The sequence below is a fragment of the Periplaneta americana genome, chromosome 14, assembly GCF_040183065.1.
Source record: "Periplaneta americana isolate PAMFEO1 chromosome 14, P.americana_PAMFEO1_priV1, whole genome shotgun sequence".
Classification (NCBI taxonomy): domain Eukaryota; kingdom Metazoa; phylum Arthropoda; class Insecta; order Blattodea; family Blattidae; genus Periplaneta; species Periplaneta americana.
In genome coordinates, this window is record NC_091130.1 from 77,727,709 (window position 1) to 77,746,058 (window position 18,350).

At 35.3% G+C, this 18,350-nt stretch overlaps 1 protein-coding gene and 1 long non-coding RNA gene across 6 annotated transcripts in view; both read right to left on the bottom strand.

Annotated features, from left to right (window-relative positions):
• The window catches only part of LOC138713481 (uncharacterized), a 123,448-nt gene extending 122,429 nt beyond the window's left edge, over positions 1-1,019 (bottom strand). Inside the window, exon 1 of one of the 5 annotated variants that reach the window (XM_069845627.1) lies at positions 912-1,019. The gene's annotated coding sequence lies outside the window, so the exon portion shown is untranslated. Of the gene's footprint in view, positions 1-641; positions 830-911 lie in introns of those variants that run through there. The other 4 variants (XM_069845629.1, XM_069845621.1, XM_069845630.1 and 1 more) reach the window with 4 other exon arrangements.
• Positions 1,020-5,204: 4,185 nt separating this feature from the next.
• Positions 5,205-9,522, bottom strand: LOC138713482 (uncharacterized). The gene is made up of 2 exons (XR_011335875.1): positions 9,143-9,522; positions 5,205-5,856 (listed from the first exon to the last, which is right to left on the bottom strand). It is a non-coding gene; the product is annotated as an uncharacterized lncRNA (long non-coding RNA).
• Between the last annotated feature and the right edge of the window lie 8,828 nt (positions 9,523-18,350).

Below are 18,350 nucleotides of genomic sequence, written 5' to 3' on the forward strand. Positions count from 1 at the left end.
GAAAAATTAAAGTTTATATTGACATATAAACAGGCTTTCTTACTTTTTATGGAAATGGAGAAATTTAGATTTTTCCTCATTAAGACGCCTTTGCCTAGGAAAAAATATTTTAAAAATATATAGTTAGATTCTGCATTGAAAGTACAAATAAACACATATTTTTTACTGATGGTATGTTAATAAGAAAGTATTGAAAATATCAAATAAAGAAAATAAATAGTACGCGCGTGAACTAACCAGCTCACTGCGAGACGGGAGCTAGCCGAGACAAGCAAGGCCAGGAGACAAACACGTGATGTTTCGTCTAGTAGCGCATAGCTAGGCTAGCTTCATCACAGGTTTTCATAAACACAGGAGTAAAATGACGCCCAACGCTTGCTTATATTCAGCTCTCGGCCAGTGCGTGCGGTACTGCGTCGTTCAAGTCCAGGCGTGTGAAAATAATCTATTTAATACCCTCGAAACTTATTGCCATACCACTAAGCAAACAATGCCGAATCCCTCTTAATAATGTAAGGTTTTTTCCTCAATATTTTTTTACATTTTTTACAAATTGTCAAAAAGCCTGAAAGTAAGTAAAATCAGATTATCTGTCTCTCTCTGTACAATAAAAATAAGGATTACTTCTTAACATAACCTACCAAATGTCAGCTTCAAAATGAGCTCCCGTTCAATGTTCTGCAGTAAAGGGTTCCAGAGTTCTGAGCGCTGAAAAGGCTTGTTTTTATAAAATGCGCTAAATTTGTCGCTCAATACGAAAACCGTTTGACTTTCGCATTGTTCATATTCATATTAATTCTAGTTGAAATGCTGGGGAACAAAACTCCACTCGCACAAAAAAATTACTTAACTTCCTTTACTCGAACACCATCGAAATTTCCACCGAGAGAGTAGAAAGAGAGTATACTCACAGTCACCTCTTCTTTCCTCTGTGTTAATCGTCTGACTTCAATACTGCTTGCTGCAAGCAGAGATATCACAGTTGTTTTCTGTTGATATTTTTCAAGGTTGCACTGGCGACATAATGACTCATTCATAACTGCTTCCTATCATCGTCTGGGCATGCGTATCAACTATATCCCCGGTTTTCGCAACATATCTTAACAATTTGAGGTACAGAGTAATAAAACTTTTTTTTCCTGAAGTTTAATATTAGCAATGATTATTATATTGTAGTAGTAGTAGTCACCTCAATTGTCCGGCCACATGGGATCGAAAATGAGATAAATAATCGAGAACTGTATTTCAAATTACCGGTATGCATTTTTAAAATACCTATATTAAGTTTTCTCACACAGGTCTAGGTCTCTAGCTGTCCAGCATCTAAACTTGTACTTTTGAATATATCAGCCTTTCCGCGTACTAGAACCGTCATTTTATTATTCGACGTAACCACAGTTTGACAAAATTATTCCAATAGAACGGATATTGAACATGCAACTTATCGAATGAGAAAATACGTAGGGTTATACTGTAGTAATAATTTGGAAGGGGAGGGGAAACATCTAATTGCATATATTACGATACAAGGTTGGGAAGTGCGTTTTACAAAACTGAGGAAAAGTTTGAAAAACTCGCTCTGCTCGTTTTTCAATTTCCGAGATTTTGTAATGCACTTCCCAAACGTGTATTGTACTGCGCAACATTTTTCTCACAACATATCTTTAAAATTGCAAATACAATATATTTTGCATTGAAAATTTGGTGCAATATTATTCCAAAATCTTCGCAAAACTATACAGTAACGATAACTAAGTAACAATAAGTGCACTGTAATGGATGTATTTCAGTATAGTTTTATGTTATGAAGAATGGTTTCCCTAGCAATAAGTTTTTGTGTGGGAATTCTAACTTTCAAGGCCTAAAAACAAAAACTGTAAATACAACAAAAAAAAAACACGACCCTGCAAGAAAAGATATTATATCTTAATATTTACACAGGAATAGATTGCATTGTCTACAACTATGGAGCAACGGTTAGCTTGCCTGACAGTGAAACGAGTTGACCGGGTTCAAATCCTGGTTGGGACAAGTTTAAGTCTGCCATAAATATCTCATGAAATAAGTAAATGCGGCTTAAAAAGAGCGCGTCAGCTGCTATGGCTGTTTGCGCCCTTATCTATTTTTTTCAAAAACAAAAACACAAACAATACCATAACTTGAATACGAACACGCACCACAAACGTTGTCGCATTAAAAAGGTAGGCCTATACAAATGCATTACGAACAAAGTGGTTAGTAAAGCATCACAAAAATAAATCATTCTTAGAGCATAGACAGTGTTTAAATAGAAACAATAACATAATAAAAACAAATAAAACCAGGAACAAATTAGCTGGCGATTTGTAAGCAATATTGCATTTGGATGTAAAAGTCCGAAATGCCAAGTTTCAGTAAAACACGTATAAAACAACAAAAGTAACCTCCGGCTCTAAAGGGTCCGGAAGGTAAGCAACAATGGGTCAATAAAAACTAAACCACCTTGTCAAGTCCTGTGCTGAATAAAAACCTCAGAACTGAATTTGTACAATTAAAATCATTTCCAAGAGCGTCACGTAGGTTCCGCCGAATTGCATATTGATGACGGACATGTTCCCGCATCACGCTCACTTGTTTTTCTGTACGACTGATTGCTGAGTGACGTCACGTGGTATGAAGCCAAAGACGTTGTAGTTTATGAAGCGCAGCGCGGAATGAATTAAGCTCGATTCACAATATACGGAACGTCAACGTCACGGACCGTCACCGTCACGGACCGTCACCGTCACGTCCAATGCAAACTCATTCACATTTAACGGCAAGTGACCGTCAGTTTGCCGGCGTCATCAAGAATAGAGAAGTAGTCTGCTCTCAAACAATGTCGTAGCTCCTACCGTATGAGAGATGTAATCAATTGCGCTGTAATTTTTAAGATTCGTATATAAATATGTAAGGAAAGTATAGAAAAAAATTGGAATCAAAATCTTTTATGGACAGTGAGAAAAAAAAATTACTATCTTCGAAGTCACCCGTTGAAAATAGACATTGACATTTCAAAAGTTGATAAACGACGAACTTTTTTATTTTTCAAGTTAGATTATTACTGTCATTATTATTATTATTATTATTATTATTATTATTATTATTATTATTATTATCTCCCACTTCCTTTTTTAACTTTTTCGAATATGTTTAGCAATTCACCCGGTTTACTGAGTCCTGAGCTTACAAGCAAACATTCTCATGAGGGCATATAAAGAATTTATATTTTTCTTCCACCATGTTAATAATGTCAAAACAAGTACTTACACAAATTTTGGCCACTCGAAAGTAATTACGAGGGCCGTAAAAATAAGTTTCCCTGAGGCCGTGTAGAGAAAAGAAACACAATTTCATTGAAAAAAATATTGGAACAGGTACAACAATTGTTGAGCTATTTTTCAATATATTCCCCACTGGAATTGAGGCATTTGTCATACCATGGAATCGACAGAGAGGTGCAGACAGACGGCTGTCATTCATTGGTTCCGATCTCAGGCGGCAGTCGGTGTGACAAATGTCTGAATTTCGATGGGAAATATGTTGAAAAATATCTCAACAATTGCTATATCTATTCCAATAAATATTTATATCAAATTGTGTTTTCTTGCTGTAAACGACGCCAGGGAATCATTTTTACGGCCCTCGTAATTGCGTTCGAGTGGCCAAAATGTGTACAAGCACTTGTTTTGATATCATTAATATGATGGAATAAAAAAAAAATAATTTTTTTGTCTGCCCCCATGAAAATGTTTGCTTGCCAGATGAAAGGTAAGAATATATTTATTTAATAATATGGGGATTAAATGCAATAAAAATATGAAAATATAAATCCTTTTGATATTAATTAATCAGTATTATATTTTCAGTCAAACACTTATCTTTTTACAAAACGCCTCTCACCACGGCGAATAGACTGAGAATTCTCTTCATTTTTCACTTCGTACTGTCTTCCAACACATCGAACATTATACTGAACTACTTTAATCTTCAATTTAATAATAACTTTTAAATGGTTTTAACTCTACAATTTAGGCACACAGCAAGCGCCTCAACAATTATGTTCAGTTAAAGATCCTCGACTCTATATGTTAATTTTAGTTTTAAGGCCATGGACGCCATTCAACATTTCATGTAAATGCATGCATGGGCAGATTAATTACTAGTGTACAAATGTGTTTTTTAAATTCCCGATTTTGTATATTAATTTTAATTTTAAGGCCATGGACGCCACCCAATATTTCATGTAAATGCATGCATGGGCAGATTAATTACTAGTGTACAAATATGTTTAACCCAGTTCTAATAATTGTTTGTCAGGAAACTCACTTGAGGATGACTTACAAATAAGTCGAAAATATTCGTGATAATTTAACAACTGTACTTTGATGTAACAGAATCTAATTTCTGCCATCTTATAATATGATAAGTGTTTGACTGAAAATATAATACTGATTAATTGATATCATTTCACAAAACTTATCTGAATTCAACATGACTTTTAAATAAATCCTTTTATTCGGCGGCGTTAAGTAACTTGTGACCTCCTCTTCCACTCGATCAGGCCTACAATAAAGGTGCGGTCAAAGAGAACGCGGTCTGTCCGCGCGGACGGGAGAACCGCAGTCCGCTCAGGACCTCCTCTTCCACTCGATCAGGCCTACAATAAAGGTGCGGTCAAAGAGAACGCGGTCTGTCCGCGCGGACGGGAGAACCGCAGTCCGCCACGGACTGAGGAAGTCAAACAGAACGCGGACAGTGCAGGACGAACCAGTGTGGAAACAAAATTGTTGCCAAGTGCAGTACTCAATATATTTTCTTAATTTGATTCTAAATTTCTTTGAAATTGTACTTTTACTTTCGTTTTTTCTCCTGGATTAATTAACATATCCAGCAGCTCCTCAGATGAAGAAAAATTGCTTCTTCTGTTCGCTTTGAGCCGTTCATCAAAGCGGAAAAGGAAGTGAGTGCATGAAATAAATGAAAAAAGAGAGGAACTAGGCGAATTTCACAGACTGTGTAATGAACTGAATTCGTTTGAAGACCGTTTTTACAACTATTTTCGAATGTCTAAACAACAGTTTGAGGAATTACATACCCTTATAGAATCAAAAATATTGAAGGTAACAACCGATTGGAAGGAAGGAAAAACTAGCGATCTGCTTGAGGTAAGTAAAAGATTTTCGTTTGTATTTTAAACTGTATTTATTATCAACTGAAAAATAACGGAGGTGTGGTAGCTACCTCCAAGTCAGTATAATTAATTTCATTGGAAGGATTATGTATATCATTGGGATTATCTGACCATGATGAGTTGGTTGAAGAAAAAGGAGACGATGGAGGTGGAGTTTGAGCATCCAGATCACGAAGTTCAGCCCGCCCAAACATTTGGACCATCTCCATTTTTACGAGTGCTTGTGTTCTAGGTGAAAATTTCTTGAATGGCTCCGCATAACTCAGGAAAAGGTAATCTATACGGTCGAGCTTGTTTGCAACTTTATTCTCCTTCTTTTCTTGGAGATATTTTACAACAAAATCGACGGCCATGCTGACTTCTTTTGGCTTGGATTTTTTTGGAGGTGGTGGCATTTCGGTACCACCTGTCACACAAAGATCTTCGTTAACGTCCCCATCATCATGAATAACTACTGTTTCACTGGACTGGGAAACATTTGAAACAGTTGGCCGCGGTGATACTGTATCCTGGAGAAACTGCATTATGTCCAGCCCATGGCCAATTGTGGAACTTCGTTGCAGTTCCAGTAGTTCCCTTCAAGAATTTAAGATACTTGACATACGAATCCCGCAAATTCTTCCATTTCATTTTCACAGCTTCACCTTTAAACAGAATCGAACCATCGTTTCAAATTAAATATAGTAGATACACTTAAAAATACCTATAAAATAATACTAACTGCCTATAAAATAATAATAATAATAATAATAATAATAATAATAATAATAATAATAATAATAATAATAACCAGTTTACAGCAGAACGCCGGAGAGAGCAGTCGCGTGTGCACAACTCGCTATCACAGTATAAAGGCTATTGGCCTGAGGAAGAAGCGAAGAATACAGTAAGAGAAGATGGAACAGTGGTTACAGAAAGAGACAACAGGAAATGATAAAATAAGTGGATTAAGTAGAGAGGAAAGGAATAATAAGGCAGGCTCGAATCAAGTAGAAGTAGAAATGAAGAACTAGGCTTTAGAAAACTTAAGACTAAAGGTAGAAAACATCAGTGAAAAGATAGAAGAGTTGATGGCAGAGAATAACAAATTAAAGAAGAAGATGAGTGACTACGATCTCAAGATGAGGAAAAATAACTTAATAATTTTCGGGGTCGAAGAAAGGGGCCGGGAAAAAGAGATGGATACCTTTGAGAAAGTGAGAAATTTATGTGAAGTGATCTTTAATATCGAGTTGAGAGAAGAACATGTCGACCATACGTACAGGTTAGGGAACGGGACCAAAAGACTTATCTTCTTGAGCTTTATGAATACAAAAGTAAGGGAAGCTATTCTGAATAACCTAGGACGGCTCTGTGGTTCAGGAGTGAGAGTGGAAACAGATATGCCATTTGAAGTAGGAAATAGAAAAAAAACGGCTACTACCTTATATGAAAGCAGCGAGGGCGAAGGGTCACTTTGCTAAAATGTACGAGGATAAACTGAAAGTGAACGGAAAATGGTATGATCTGGAGTTTTGCCTGAGAAATGAAGATCATCCAGTATTTGGACTAACGAGAGGAACGAAAGAGGACAGTGGACATATTTCAACTTTGCAGAGGGAAGCAACGAGAAGGCAACAGAGAGTCGATGTTAACTACATAAGCGGAGGGAAGGAGCAGAAGAAAATCATCCCAACTTCAAGGACAGAACAAGTGATTGTCGCAGATTAACACATGGTAACAGGAGCGAATAGTAATGTGTTCAGGAACCCACATACTGACGTACGAGGAAGTGTAAAGATGATGGCACAGCAAGGAGAAGACAACAGTAACCCGTTCATGCAGCGTAAGCGGATTCCTAGTCTCCATACGATGGCGGTAAGGTTAGCGCACTCCTGAAGCAATGCTGACAATAACGGAACAAACAACACGGGTGCTAGAAAAAAGGCGAGGGCTTATAAAAAGAGAAACCAAGAGTCAGGAAGTGATAGGGAAGAACGTAATGTAAAGAATAAGAGTACAAGTGCAAGTGGAAATCTAGTATGTGAAAGTGAAAGCTTGGGGGGGGAGAGAGAAATAAAAGAGGAATAGAAGAAGAAATAAATAGAAAGAAAGACAAAGACAGAAATAAGGCAGAGACGAACAGTAAAGAAAGGTCAAAACCGGCGACACTTGAGGATATAGCAGAGATATTTGATACGTTTGAAAAACAATGTGGGGATGTGACCAAAGTGCAAGTAAAGTGTACCGGTAATTGTAAATGATCGAGAAGTATAGGGGAGAGAGAAAGTGTATAAGCTGATGTGTAGAGATAAATATAAGTATTTATAGGAAGTGAGAATAGTGGCAATGGATTAGGTGTAAGCAGAATAGTGAGAAAGTGAAAGTGAGCGCAAATAAGAATGAGTGAAAATAGTGAGAAAGGGTTAAGAGAAGTGAACAAGTGATAGCATAAAATTAGTACTAACATTTGAACGTTGGAACAGTAAATGAATAAAAGGTAAAAAAAACAAATAGGCAAATAATTCAATATGATAATTTATAGAGAAAAATTGAAATTGAGATTTTAGTGAAAAGTAGTTAGAGGAAAAGGGGGGGGGTGAGAAAGAAGTATATAATATTAGATATATTAGGATTAATGAACAAATAGAAAATAGCAAATGAAATGTAGGAGAAATACTGAAGGGGAGATTGGCCAAGTAACAAAAAAGGTACATAGTGTAACTGGGAGTTCTTGTGTAGACGTGTACTGCAAATAATGTGTTATTGTAATAGTATGTTAATGGTGGCACCGGATACAGAAATGTGAGGTACACCATTACATGTAAAGAAGTGCTGTGAAGAAATATATAATAATAATAATAATAATAATAATAATAATAATAATAATAATAATAATAATAATAATAATAATAATACTTGTAAAAATAACTAAAAATCTTTCTTTTTCTACAAATAGTCCGTTTGCTACTGTTTCAGGTATTTGTCTACAGGTGATTCCCATCACACTATTGCTTTTCCTTCCGTGTTGGACGCACAACTGTTTCCAGCATAGTTAAAGAAGTATGTACAGCACTGTGGGATGTTGTACTTGCCTACACCAACAGAAGAGATTTGGAGGAAATCTGAAGTTGGATTTAGAGAAAGATGGAACTTTCCTAACTGTATAGGAAGCATAGATGGAAAATTAAATGCCCTAATAATAGTGATTCAAGTTATTTTTGTTACAAACATTTTTTTCAATAGTTCTCTTGGCCATAGTTGACCCTCAATACAACTTTATTGTTGTTGATGTAGGTAGTTATGGGCGGCACAGTGATAGTGGTATTTTCGAGAATTCCACCTTCGTAAATAACAAAACTATTCTACCTCCAAAACCTTTACCTGGGACAAACAACCGCATCCCTCATGTATTTGTAGGCGATTAGGAATTTAAATTAGAAACGTATTTAATGCGCCCTTTCCCGAGAAATGCAACTGCACATGACAGAGCAAAACAAAATTACAATAAACGACTTAGTACAGCAAGACGTGTAGCTGAAAATGCCTTTGACATTTTAGCTCAGAAGTGGCGTGTATTTTTTAGGTCTATAGAGTTTGATATTGATTCTGCAATTCATGTTGTCAAAGCTGCATGTTGTCTTCACAACTTTATTAGAAATTCCATACAACATGGTACTAGTGAACCAGAAGTAGAAGAAGATAGCACAGTCATGAATCAACCCGCCCATGTTTTTTCAAACATAGGTCGATCGAGAGAAAGATCGAGGAATGCTGCACATACTGTACGAAACCATTTTGTTGATTACTTCAGCTCCCTCATTAATAACTGAAGTGTAATGATTTCAAATCGATGTAATTATGAACAGTTGTGAGGTTAACTACATTGATCACACAGTTTTGTAAAATAATTTGAATTTTGTAATTATGTAATAAATAAAATAAACTTACTGGTCTGATGAAGTTTCTCTGCAATTTGTTTCCAAGATTCACTTTTTTTCGCCACATTTTTATAGTCTGGATGCCGCGTATCATATGAATGGACATATTCCCGCACAAATTCAATTAATTTTTCCGTTTCATCGGCCATTTTCTGGGAGATATCCGCCGCGAACTCTGTGGAAAAACACAACTCCCTATCAGCTCGCCGTGAACCACACTAAACCGCGGCGTTGGGCCGCGCACTGATTGACTGGGATGATGCATTCTAACGTAATACAGAGTTCGCGGCGGACGGTCCGCCAAGTCCGCGTTCTGTTTGACCGGGCCTAGTTACAGTATAATAATAATAATAATAATAATAATAATAATAATAATAATAATAATACGAGTAATAACGCTGCCAGATAAAATCAAATAAATTAGGTGCTTGTTGCCTTCTTTTCCACTGACACTACTACTACTACTACTACTACTACTACTACTACTACTACTACTACTACTACTACTACTACTAATAATAATAATAATAATAATAATAGTAATAATAATAATAATAATAATAATAATACGAGTAATAATGCTGCCAGATAAAATCAAATAAATTAGGTGCTTGTTGCCTTCTTTTCCACTGACACTACTACAACTACTACTACTACTGCTACTACTACTACTACTACTACTACTATTACTACTACTACTACTAATAATAATAGTAATAATAATAATACGAGTAATAACGCTGCCAGATAAAATCAAATGAATTTGGTGCTTGTTGCCTTTTTTTCCACTGACACTACTATAACTACTAGTACTACTACTACTACTACTACTACTACTACTACTACTACTACTACTACTACTACTACTAATAATAATAATAATAATAATAATAATAATAATAATAATAGTAGTAATAATAATAATAATAACAACAGTGACAGTAATAAAAATAATAAATTCATTCTTATCATTTTTCTCAATTTCAAAGTCTGTCATACTAGTGTTTATTCAGCATAGATATTATTTATATAGGTACTGTACTAGGAATATTTTAATTACATTTCAAAACTCACGATTAACTCGAAAACCTTAAACAATGGAAACATTTTGAACACAAATTTGGAATCAGAGCGATAATTTCTATGAATATCCGCAGTTCTAACAGAAAAAGTTGTCACTCTGCATACAAAAGTCCGCCATGCAAACCCCCGCATTCAACTCACAGTAATTCGCTAACCGGTACAGATTTTGAGGATCAGTCACTTTTAAAAGTAATTTTCATTTTCCTAAACATTTCTCTCGCTTTGACCCCCATCTAACGTGAAACATAAAAAAGTTTGTAGCTTATTACTTTGAGAGTGTCAGTGTCTATTTTGAACGGGTGACTTCGAAGTTAGTAATTTTTTTCTCGCTGTCAAAAAAAAATTGATTCCAAATTTTTTATATGCTTTCCTTAGACATTTATCTACGAACCTTAAAAATAAAATTACAGTGCAATTGATTGTCTCTCATAGGAGCTACGACATGTTAATATTTAATGTTGCTGCTAGAGTCTAGCAGAACAAACCGTCCATGTACAGATTTCGCCACGTCAACGTTAAAACATTCTCCTGGAGAATCCCAAACGGTCCGTGACGTTGACGGTCCGTGACTTTGACGGTCCGTGACGTTGCCTGTATATGTGAACGCTACTATATAAAACGCGTTGTACAATGTTTTGATGTAACGCTGCCGGTCCGTGACGCGACGTTGACGTTCCGTATAATGTGAATCGAGCTTTAGGTAGGCTACCCACAGTCTAATATATTTATACAGTCACGAAGCTTGAGTTGTTGAGGGTACTAGAAACAATAGACAGTGCAGGTACTATTTCGCATTGTCTGTGATGAGGCGATAGTAGCGATCCTAGTGGTTAGTACTATCTATGGATGCATATTTACTACGTATTGAGCTACGTGACTGTAATATACTAGACCAGCGTTTCTCAAACTTTTGTGAAACGAGGACCGCTTTTTTAAGTCAGAACAGTTCCGCGGACCACCTTACTCTTGTTCCTTACGAAAGCAAATTTATATTTTTTGTAGCATATTTTAATATCAGTATACTTATATTTTAAAATAGAATCAATTACAATTAATTTAATTCAATTAATTTTATATTAGTATTAACTAATTAAGTTAATGTTAAGAGAAGAAAATTCATTCTCGTTTTTTTAATAATTCAAGGTATTAGTTTAATCTTTAACTAATTAACTAAAAAAAAATAAATAAATGTTGGTACTCCCATTAATGAGATGGATGAACCTGCCGATTCTTGCACAGTTATTCTATACTTGGATGTATGCTGGTAAGCTTCAGTCGGAGATCGTCACATACATAGAGTCGATTTCGGTACTTTGTTTTTATTAGAGTTTGTGATGAAAACCCTTTCTCAACAGATATGTAGAAGCAAACTGAATTATAATCTCTAAAGCACCATTGTACAGTTCACTATATTCTCTTTTCACTTATGATGAGGTCCAGAAATTAACCATACCTTTCGCTTCGAATTTCATTTTAAGTCTGGTGTCATTCGAGAGTTCAATTAATTGTTCTCTTTCACTCAGTGAAAGTTTATTATTTTCAATATCGCAATGAAAGTGATCATGAACTCATGAAAATTCGTCATATTTACTTGGAAAATAAGTCACGAAATTGTGACCTCAGAGTTGTATTATTGGTGTACGACGTACAGTACGTGACCATTTCAAGTGCAGACTAGGTGTCGGCAAAACTATTAGGAAAGTCATAAACACATGAAAAGGTGCGGTACTTTGGTCCTCTGTTATGAATTCGGGTGGTCCCTGGCTGGGTTACAGGCGCGGCGCCAGAAATGCAGAGAAAATATGACGAGAAACTTCACGTTCATAGTGCTTTAAATCCCTCTTTTGTTGTTGAGAGTAGAGTGGGAAGTCGGTAGACAGGTAGGGTAATAAATTTCATTAAATTGTCGGGAGAAAAAATGAAAGGCGATTGCCATGTGTCATTTCCAAACTCTGAGATTTTCAGCTATAGTGTGATACGCAATTCGTTTGAATTTTATTTTTTCTTCTGTCTTTTTTGAATGACCACAAGGGCAGACCTCGAGGACCACAGGTGGTCCGCGGACCAAAGTTTGAGAAACACTGTACTAGACTGTATATACTACCCTTGCTAGCTTAGCTTTCCTCTCTCTTCCTAATCCACTGTTTTCTTATCTCCCGTCTATTCACACATCTTTCTCCATTCCTTTAGAATATAAACAATGGATATCGGCATAAACATTATTAGAGTTTGGTTCCAGACGAAATACAGCTTCAATTTTCTGTGATTTTCTCAAATGTTAGGACGTCTTACTAGTTGAGGATGAGAAGTTAAAAGCTGTATTTTCTGTGCTGTAGCACAGTGCCGTAATTATGGTTTAAAAATGTCAATATTATGCATCACAGGTTTCCAGAAGGATTTCTCGTTGTAAGCGCACTGATATGTTTAATTCAGACAATTTTCGCGTATATTTCGAGCATTTCCTTTCTGCGGATAATGAAAAGGATTTGAAAAATGAACTTTTAGGTTTGTCTAGCAAGAAAACACTGCACCCAAATGCTGTGTCTTCGCAGAATATTAAAAACTGATACGGATACACGTTTACTGAGGGTCCTAGTACAAGCACAAGCGAAACAACAACACAGATATTCATCCCTTACTTTCATATCATTCTCCGATAAATTATAAATGACGCTTTAAGTACCGGTACTTAATATTCTCTAGAATTCAAATCGGGCCTAAAGGTATTTGAATATTTTAGAAAACTATTAACGTTCTGGTTCGTTCTAGAGGTCTCTACTGAACTAGATGTATCTAAGACATGAAGCCATAAACGTGAGAAAATAAGCAATATCTACTCTGACTAGATTATCACCCAAGAAAAGAAAACTGTCTCAGTCAACTAGTAAGGATTCAATTGTAGATAACAAAAAAAAAAAAAATAAAAAAAAATAACAGTAATAAAATCTAAAAAAGAAAATTAAAGTATTACAAAAGTAAAATGCAGTTACTTTGGCAGCAGTAAAAAAAAATGTAGCTCTTAAAAAAAAAGTTAGGGGCCCACGGTATGTAGTGTCTAAAAGGACGACCGTCGCCGCCTAAGGCAAAACGAGATGATGTTAGGAAAGAAGTTGATAAAGTCCTTTCGAAATATTTCACGTCGGGGTAGATTCTGTGTCATTTAAATGAAAATAAAAGATTCAAATGTCCTCAGAAGACATCGCAAATGACCTTGCATTAAGAGCGCTTTCTAAGAGGGCTCATGAATATCTTCATTTCCGCGGGAAGAGATCAGTGACTGGATCTCAATTATTGCAAAAGGCAGTCTTACACGTCCCAGCGAAGAGTGGTTGGAAAAGTGTGTGCAATTTGAAATAGTGGTTGGTGCGTTTCATGTAGCGACCTTTTCAAAAAGAAAAATATATGTCTATTAAAAGTCTATTCATTAATTGAATCGGTCGGAGCTAAAAGGAATTAAGTCAAAATATGCAGTTTTTAGATTATGCAACCATTTGAACAATGAATGTTATGCGCATCGAACGGTGGAAGAAGGAACTAAGTCAGACTTTTAAATGTTCTTTGGTCTTCTACAACATAAAAATATTAATACAAGAATATATACATTTGTGTTATTATTGAAATGTTTTTTGCTTCTCCTGAAAAGTTGTGAAAAGTAACTTAGTTCCTAGAAGTTCATGACAAAATAATTTCCTTGTACATATGTAAGAACCGAACCAGGCCATTTATTATCAATAATAAATATGAGTGCAAGGAGTAAGCAGCAAATAATAAAAAAATACGCAGCTAAGAGAAGTAAACTTTGGGATGCTTCACCTTCAAACACATCGTAATCGAGTCACTATACCTGTTTTCTTTTTTTAAGATGGGACATGACAGTTAAGCGGCCGAGCTTGGAACTACAGTGCTATGTTGCCAATATGTACTACCACGCTGCCAGCTGATGGAAGCTATCAATTGACGTTAAGATGGCTGACGTTAAAACATCCATTGACAATTGACGCGAAGGTAAAAAAACAATACAAAAATCGACAGAGAATTAAAGATGAAACGTACCAATGCTAACATTGTGTGCACAGTAAATGTCGCCAAGAAACTATTAAGCACTCGCCACGTGGGAACGGTAAGTTTGGCAATTCAACCGTTGTTTCCATAGCAACAGGCCTACCAAGCTATGTGACTGTCATGTCCCATCTTTAAAAAAAGAACAGGTATAGACACACAATTTTCATGCCGCACTCTCGATATAAATCCATAAGCATGTCAATTTAACATCATTTCTTATATCTCCCTCAGAATAAATACTAATATTCAATTACCGGTACTTCATTAGTGTTTTCCTTCATCACTAAAATAAACTAAATGCACGTTATAGTTACTCGTACATATCCTAGAAAAGGTTTTTTTTCCTAATGCACGAATATTGGATGCTACTCAATAGTTTATTTTGCCGTAAAATATGCCACCAAATATAAGCAATTTCTACTCTCTTAACTTATGAATCTCTTCCAAGTGTTTATCGAATAGGCTGGAATGACATCACTTGTAGAAAAATGCGCATACACAATTCACAGTCGCGAGAAATTTAGAAATAGCAACACTTCTAACTGTATCTCGAGTCTCACTGCTTGCTTCATACCTAGTGACGTCAAAGCCGTGTAGCCAATGAGAGTTTCAAGCGTAGGTGTGACATACCTAAGCTCTCTATATACATTGCTGAAGTAACTATAACGTCATTGGCTGAATGCAAGCGGCTAACTAACCCAAACACCCCTTGGCGTAACTTAATGGACTCGCCTGACCCAGGCGCACATTGTCGGCAACTGTCTAATAATCGTACTGAAGGCTGCGGTCACATTGGAGGCATGCTTGGGCAAGTAAAATGGAAGCGCCTGCGTGCCCAAGCGTGCCTGAAGAAACAAAATTAGTGAATGTCTGTTTGAAACTATTGGTGGCGCGGCGAAGGTGTTCACATTGGAAGCAAGTTACAAGCGCAAGCTTATTCACGCTTATTCACCCGGCTCCGCCGATCAAATAAATTTGTTTTTTCTAGCACGCTTGCCTGTGTGATGTGATATTTGTAGCTGTTTTTGTGAATGATTTTTTCCAGGATGGATAGTGAAATACTAATAGCATGTAGGTATTCAAGAAAGAAGGGCAATCTGAGCTGCATCTTGCAAGGACATTCTAAAATAATAAAATCAAAGAATAACTCTGGTTGTTTAAGAAGATCGGGAAAAATTCGTTTATATAAGTCGTACAGATGCAAACCCCGACATTTCCACTTTTCAGCGAAAATGAGATTTTTACGCAAAAAATTTCTCCACTTTGAAATATAAATGTTCTTCAACAATTTATAAGCAAATAGCGACAATTCTTATTCATTTGAACACTGCGAATGCACGGTTTAGATTCAAACGCAGACATTTCCTCGAAGCAGTGAGATTCAATCCTCGACATTTCCTTTAGCCAATACCTGATTCGAATTAAGTCACATGATTCCCGCCTTTGCTACCACTTATCAGTTGTACTTCGTTGTTGACGAATTGGATATTGTGACTGTGGTACTTAAAATATTACAAAGTAATAAAGTGTATTTCCTGTAGCAGGCCATAGCTATCTTCCCTCTAATAGGGTTTTCGAACAAATCGAAAAAATTGTAAGGAAAAGATAAACGATTATTAACTTATTAGTCCCCGAGTATCAAAATATATTCCAGCAATTTGGTATAATAACATAACGTGGTAAAGACGCAGCAGTATGACTGAAAAAATGTGGTAAATTTATGAAAATTCCTGGACAATGGCATTTCAAAGTCAACGAAGATAAAAGGATGATTCTGACTCGTGAAAATGGAATTCTGAAAATCAGAGGTGAACCATTCTACAGATCTGGTCAATGAATTGTAAATTCTGTTTTCAAAAAAAGTAATAACATTGACAAGGTCAAACTTGAAATTTTGTCCTTATTCATTCATTCATTCATTCATTTATTTTATTCCATAGATCTTACATGAGCAATGAAGCTTTGAGATGTGGAACATGTCAACATTTTACAATATTACAATTACAATTTTTACAAATTTTTATAGTTTTACAATTTAGTAATTTTCTACAATTTTTACAATTTTGTACAATTTTTTTACATTTTTTTACATTTTGGCGAGATGTAGTGAGATGAGATGAGGTCCGAGGATTCGCCAAAATATTACCCGGCATTTGCCTTTTCGGTGGGGGAAACCTCGGAAAAACCCAACCAGGTAATCAAATCAAAGGGGGTAATCAAATCAAAGGGGTTGATGCCAAGAACTCGCCATAGACCATCCGGCTTCAGTCCCACGGCTGGGGAAAACCTCCGAAGAAACCAAAGTCCAAAGGGGGATCCAACCCAAGCCCGAACGCAGCTCCGGATCACCAGCCCAGCGAGTCTGTCGACTGAGCTACATCGATGGCTCTACTAAAAGTATACAATACATAGCCAATCAGATTATTAAATTTTCAAACGCAAATGATCATTCATAAGTTGAGCTATATTATAATACAAAACAATTTAATTAAATTTAAGGCATAAACAATTCAACCAGTTGTGATATACAGAAATTGATAATACATATCATGCAAACTACTTCAAATTACAAACACAAACAATTTATCAGTAGAGCTATATAGATTACTATTCAATTTAAAGCATATTCAATTCATCGGCCAAAACTATACAAATATATACAATATAAAATAGCATACTTTCATTAAGCTATACAAATTTGTGCAATTAATATCAAGTAGATTAATTCAATTTATAATCATAAACAATTCATCAGTTGAGCTATACATATTACCATTCAATTTAAGGTAGGTCTATATACAATTCATCAGTAGAGCTACACAGACTAGTAATCATTTTAAGAACATATAAAATTCATCAGCCAAACTATACAAACATATACAATCAAATTAGTTCAATTTACAAACTTATTTTCGTTAAGCTATACAATTCATATGAAGTAGATTAATTCAATTTATAAGCTTAAACAATTCATCAGTTGACCTATACAGTATACTATTCAATTTACAGTACATACAATTCATCAGTTATGCTAAACAAAAAATACAATACATAGTAAACAGATTAAGTCAATATAAAAACATATTTTAGTTGAGCTATATAAAATTGTACATGTCATTTAAGTAGAATAATTCAATTCACAAGCATAAACAGTTCATCAATTGTGTAGAAGGTATGAGTATGTAGAAATTTGGTTAATTCTTTTCTTAACCTTTTCTCGTTGTTCTTCAAATCTTTAAGATAATTAGGCAGTGCATTGAAGACTGTTATACATGAATAGCGAACTCCTTTTTTAAAACAGCTTAGACTAACAGAGGGTAGATGAAGATCTGATTTATGTCTTGTATTAAAATGATGAATGTCTTGATTAGTACTGAATTTATCTTGGTTCTTAATATACAGTATCATTAGGGAAAGAATGTATTCACAAGGTAAAGTCAAGATTTCTAAGTTTCGGAAAATATTTTTACATGAGGTCCTTTTATGCACACCGGCCATTATTCTTATAGCTTTCTTTTGTAAAACAAAAACGTGTTTAGCTTCAGACGAGTTACCCCAGAATATTAATCCATATTTCATTACAGAGTGAAAATATGCAAAGTATGACATTTTAAGTAAGTTTATATCACCAATAGTAGATGAGGATCTTAATGCATAACAGGCAGAGCTCAATTTACGAGTAATACATTCTATATGCGTTTTCCAGTTGAAATGATTATCCAATTCTAAACCAAGAAACTTTGTGCTTATAGATTCTTTGAGATGAGTTCCATTTAATCGAATACTGTAGGAAACCTGAGCACTATTGTGTGTACTAAATTTGACTGCACTGGTTTTATCAACATTAAGTGCTAGTTTATTTGCATGGAACCATTCATTCATTAGATTCAGCACTGTATTAGAAGTGTTTATAAAATGATCGTATTGTTTGCTTGAAATAATTACACTTGTATCATCTGCAAATAAAATTACATGGGATGAATTGTTTATGGTCAAGGCTAAATCATTAATATAAACTAGAAACAACAATGGACCTAAAATTGATCCCTTCGGAACACCATGTTTAATATTTC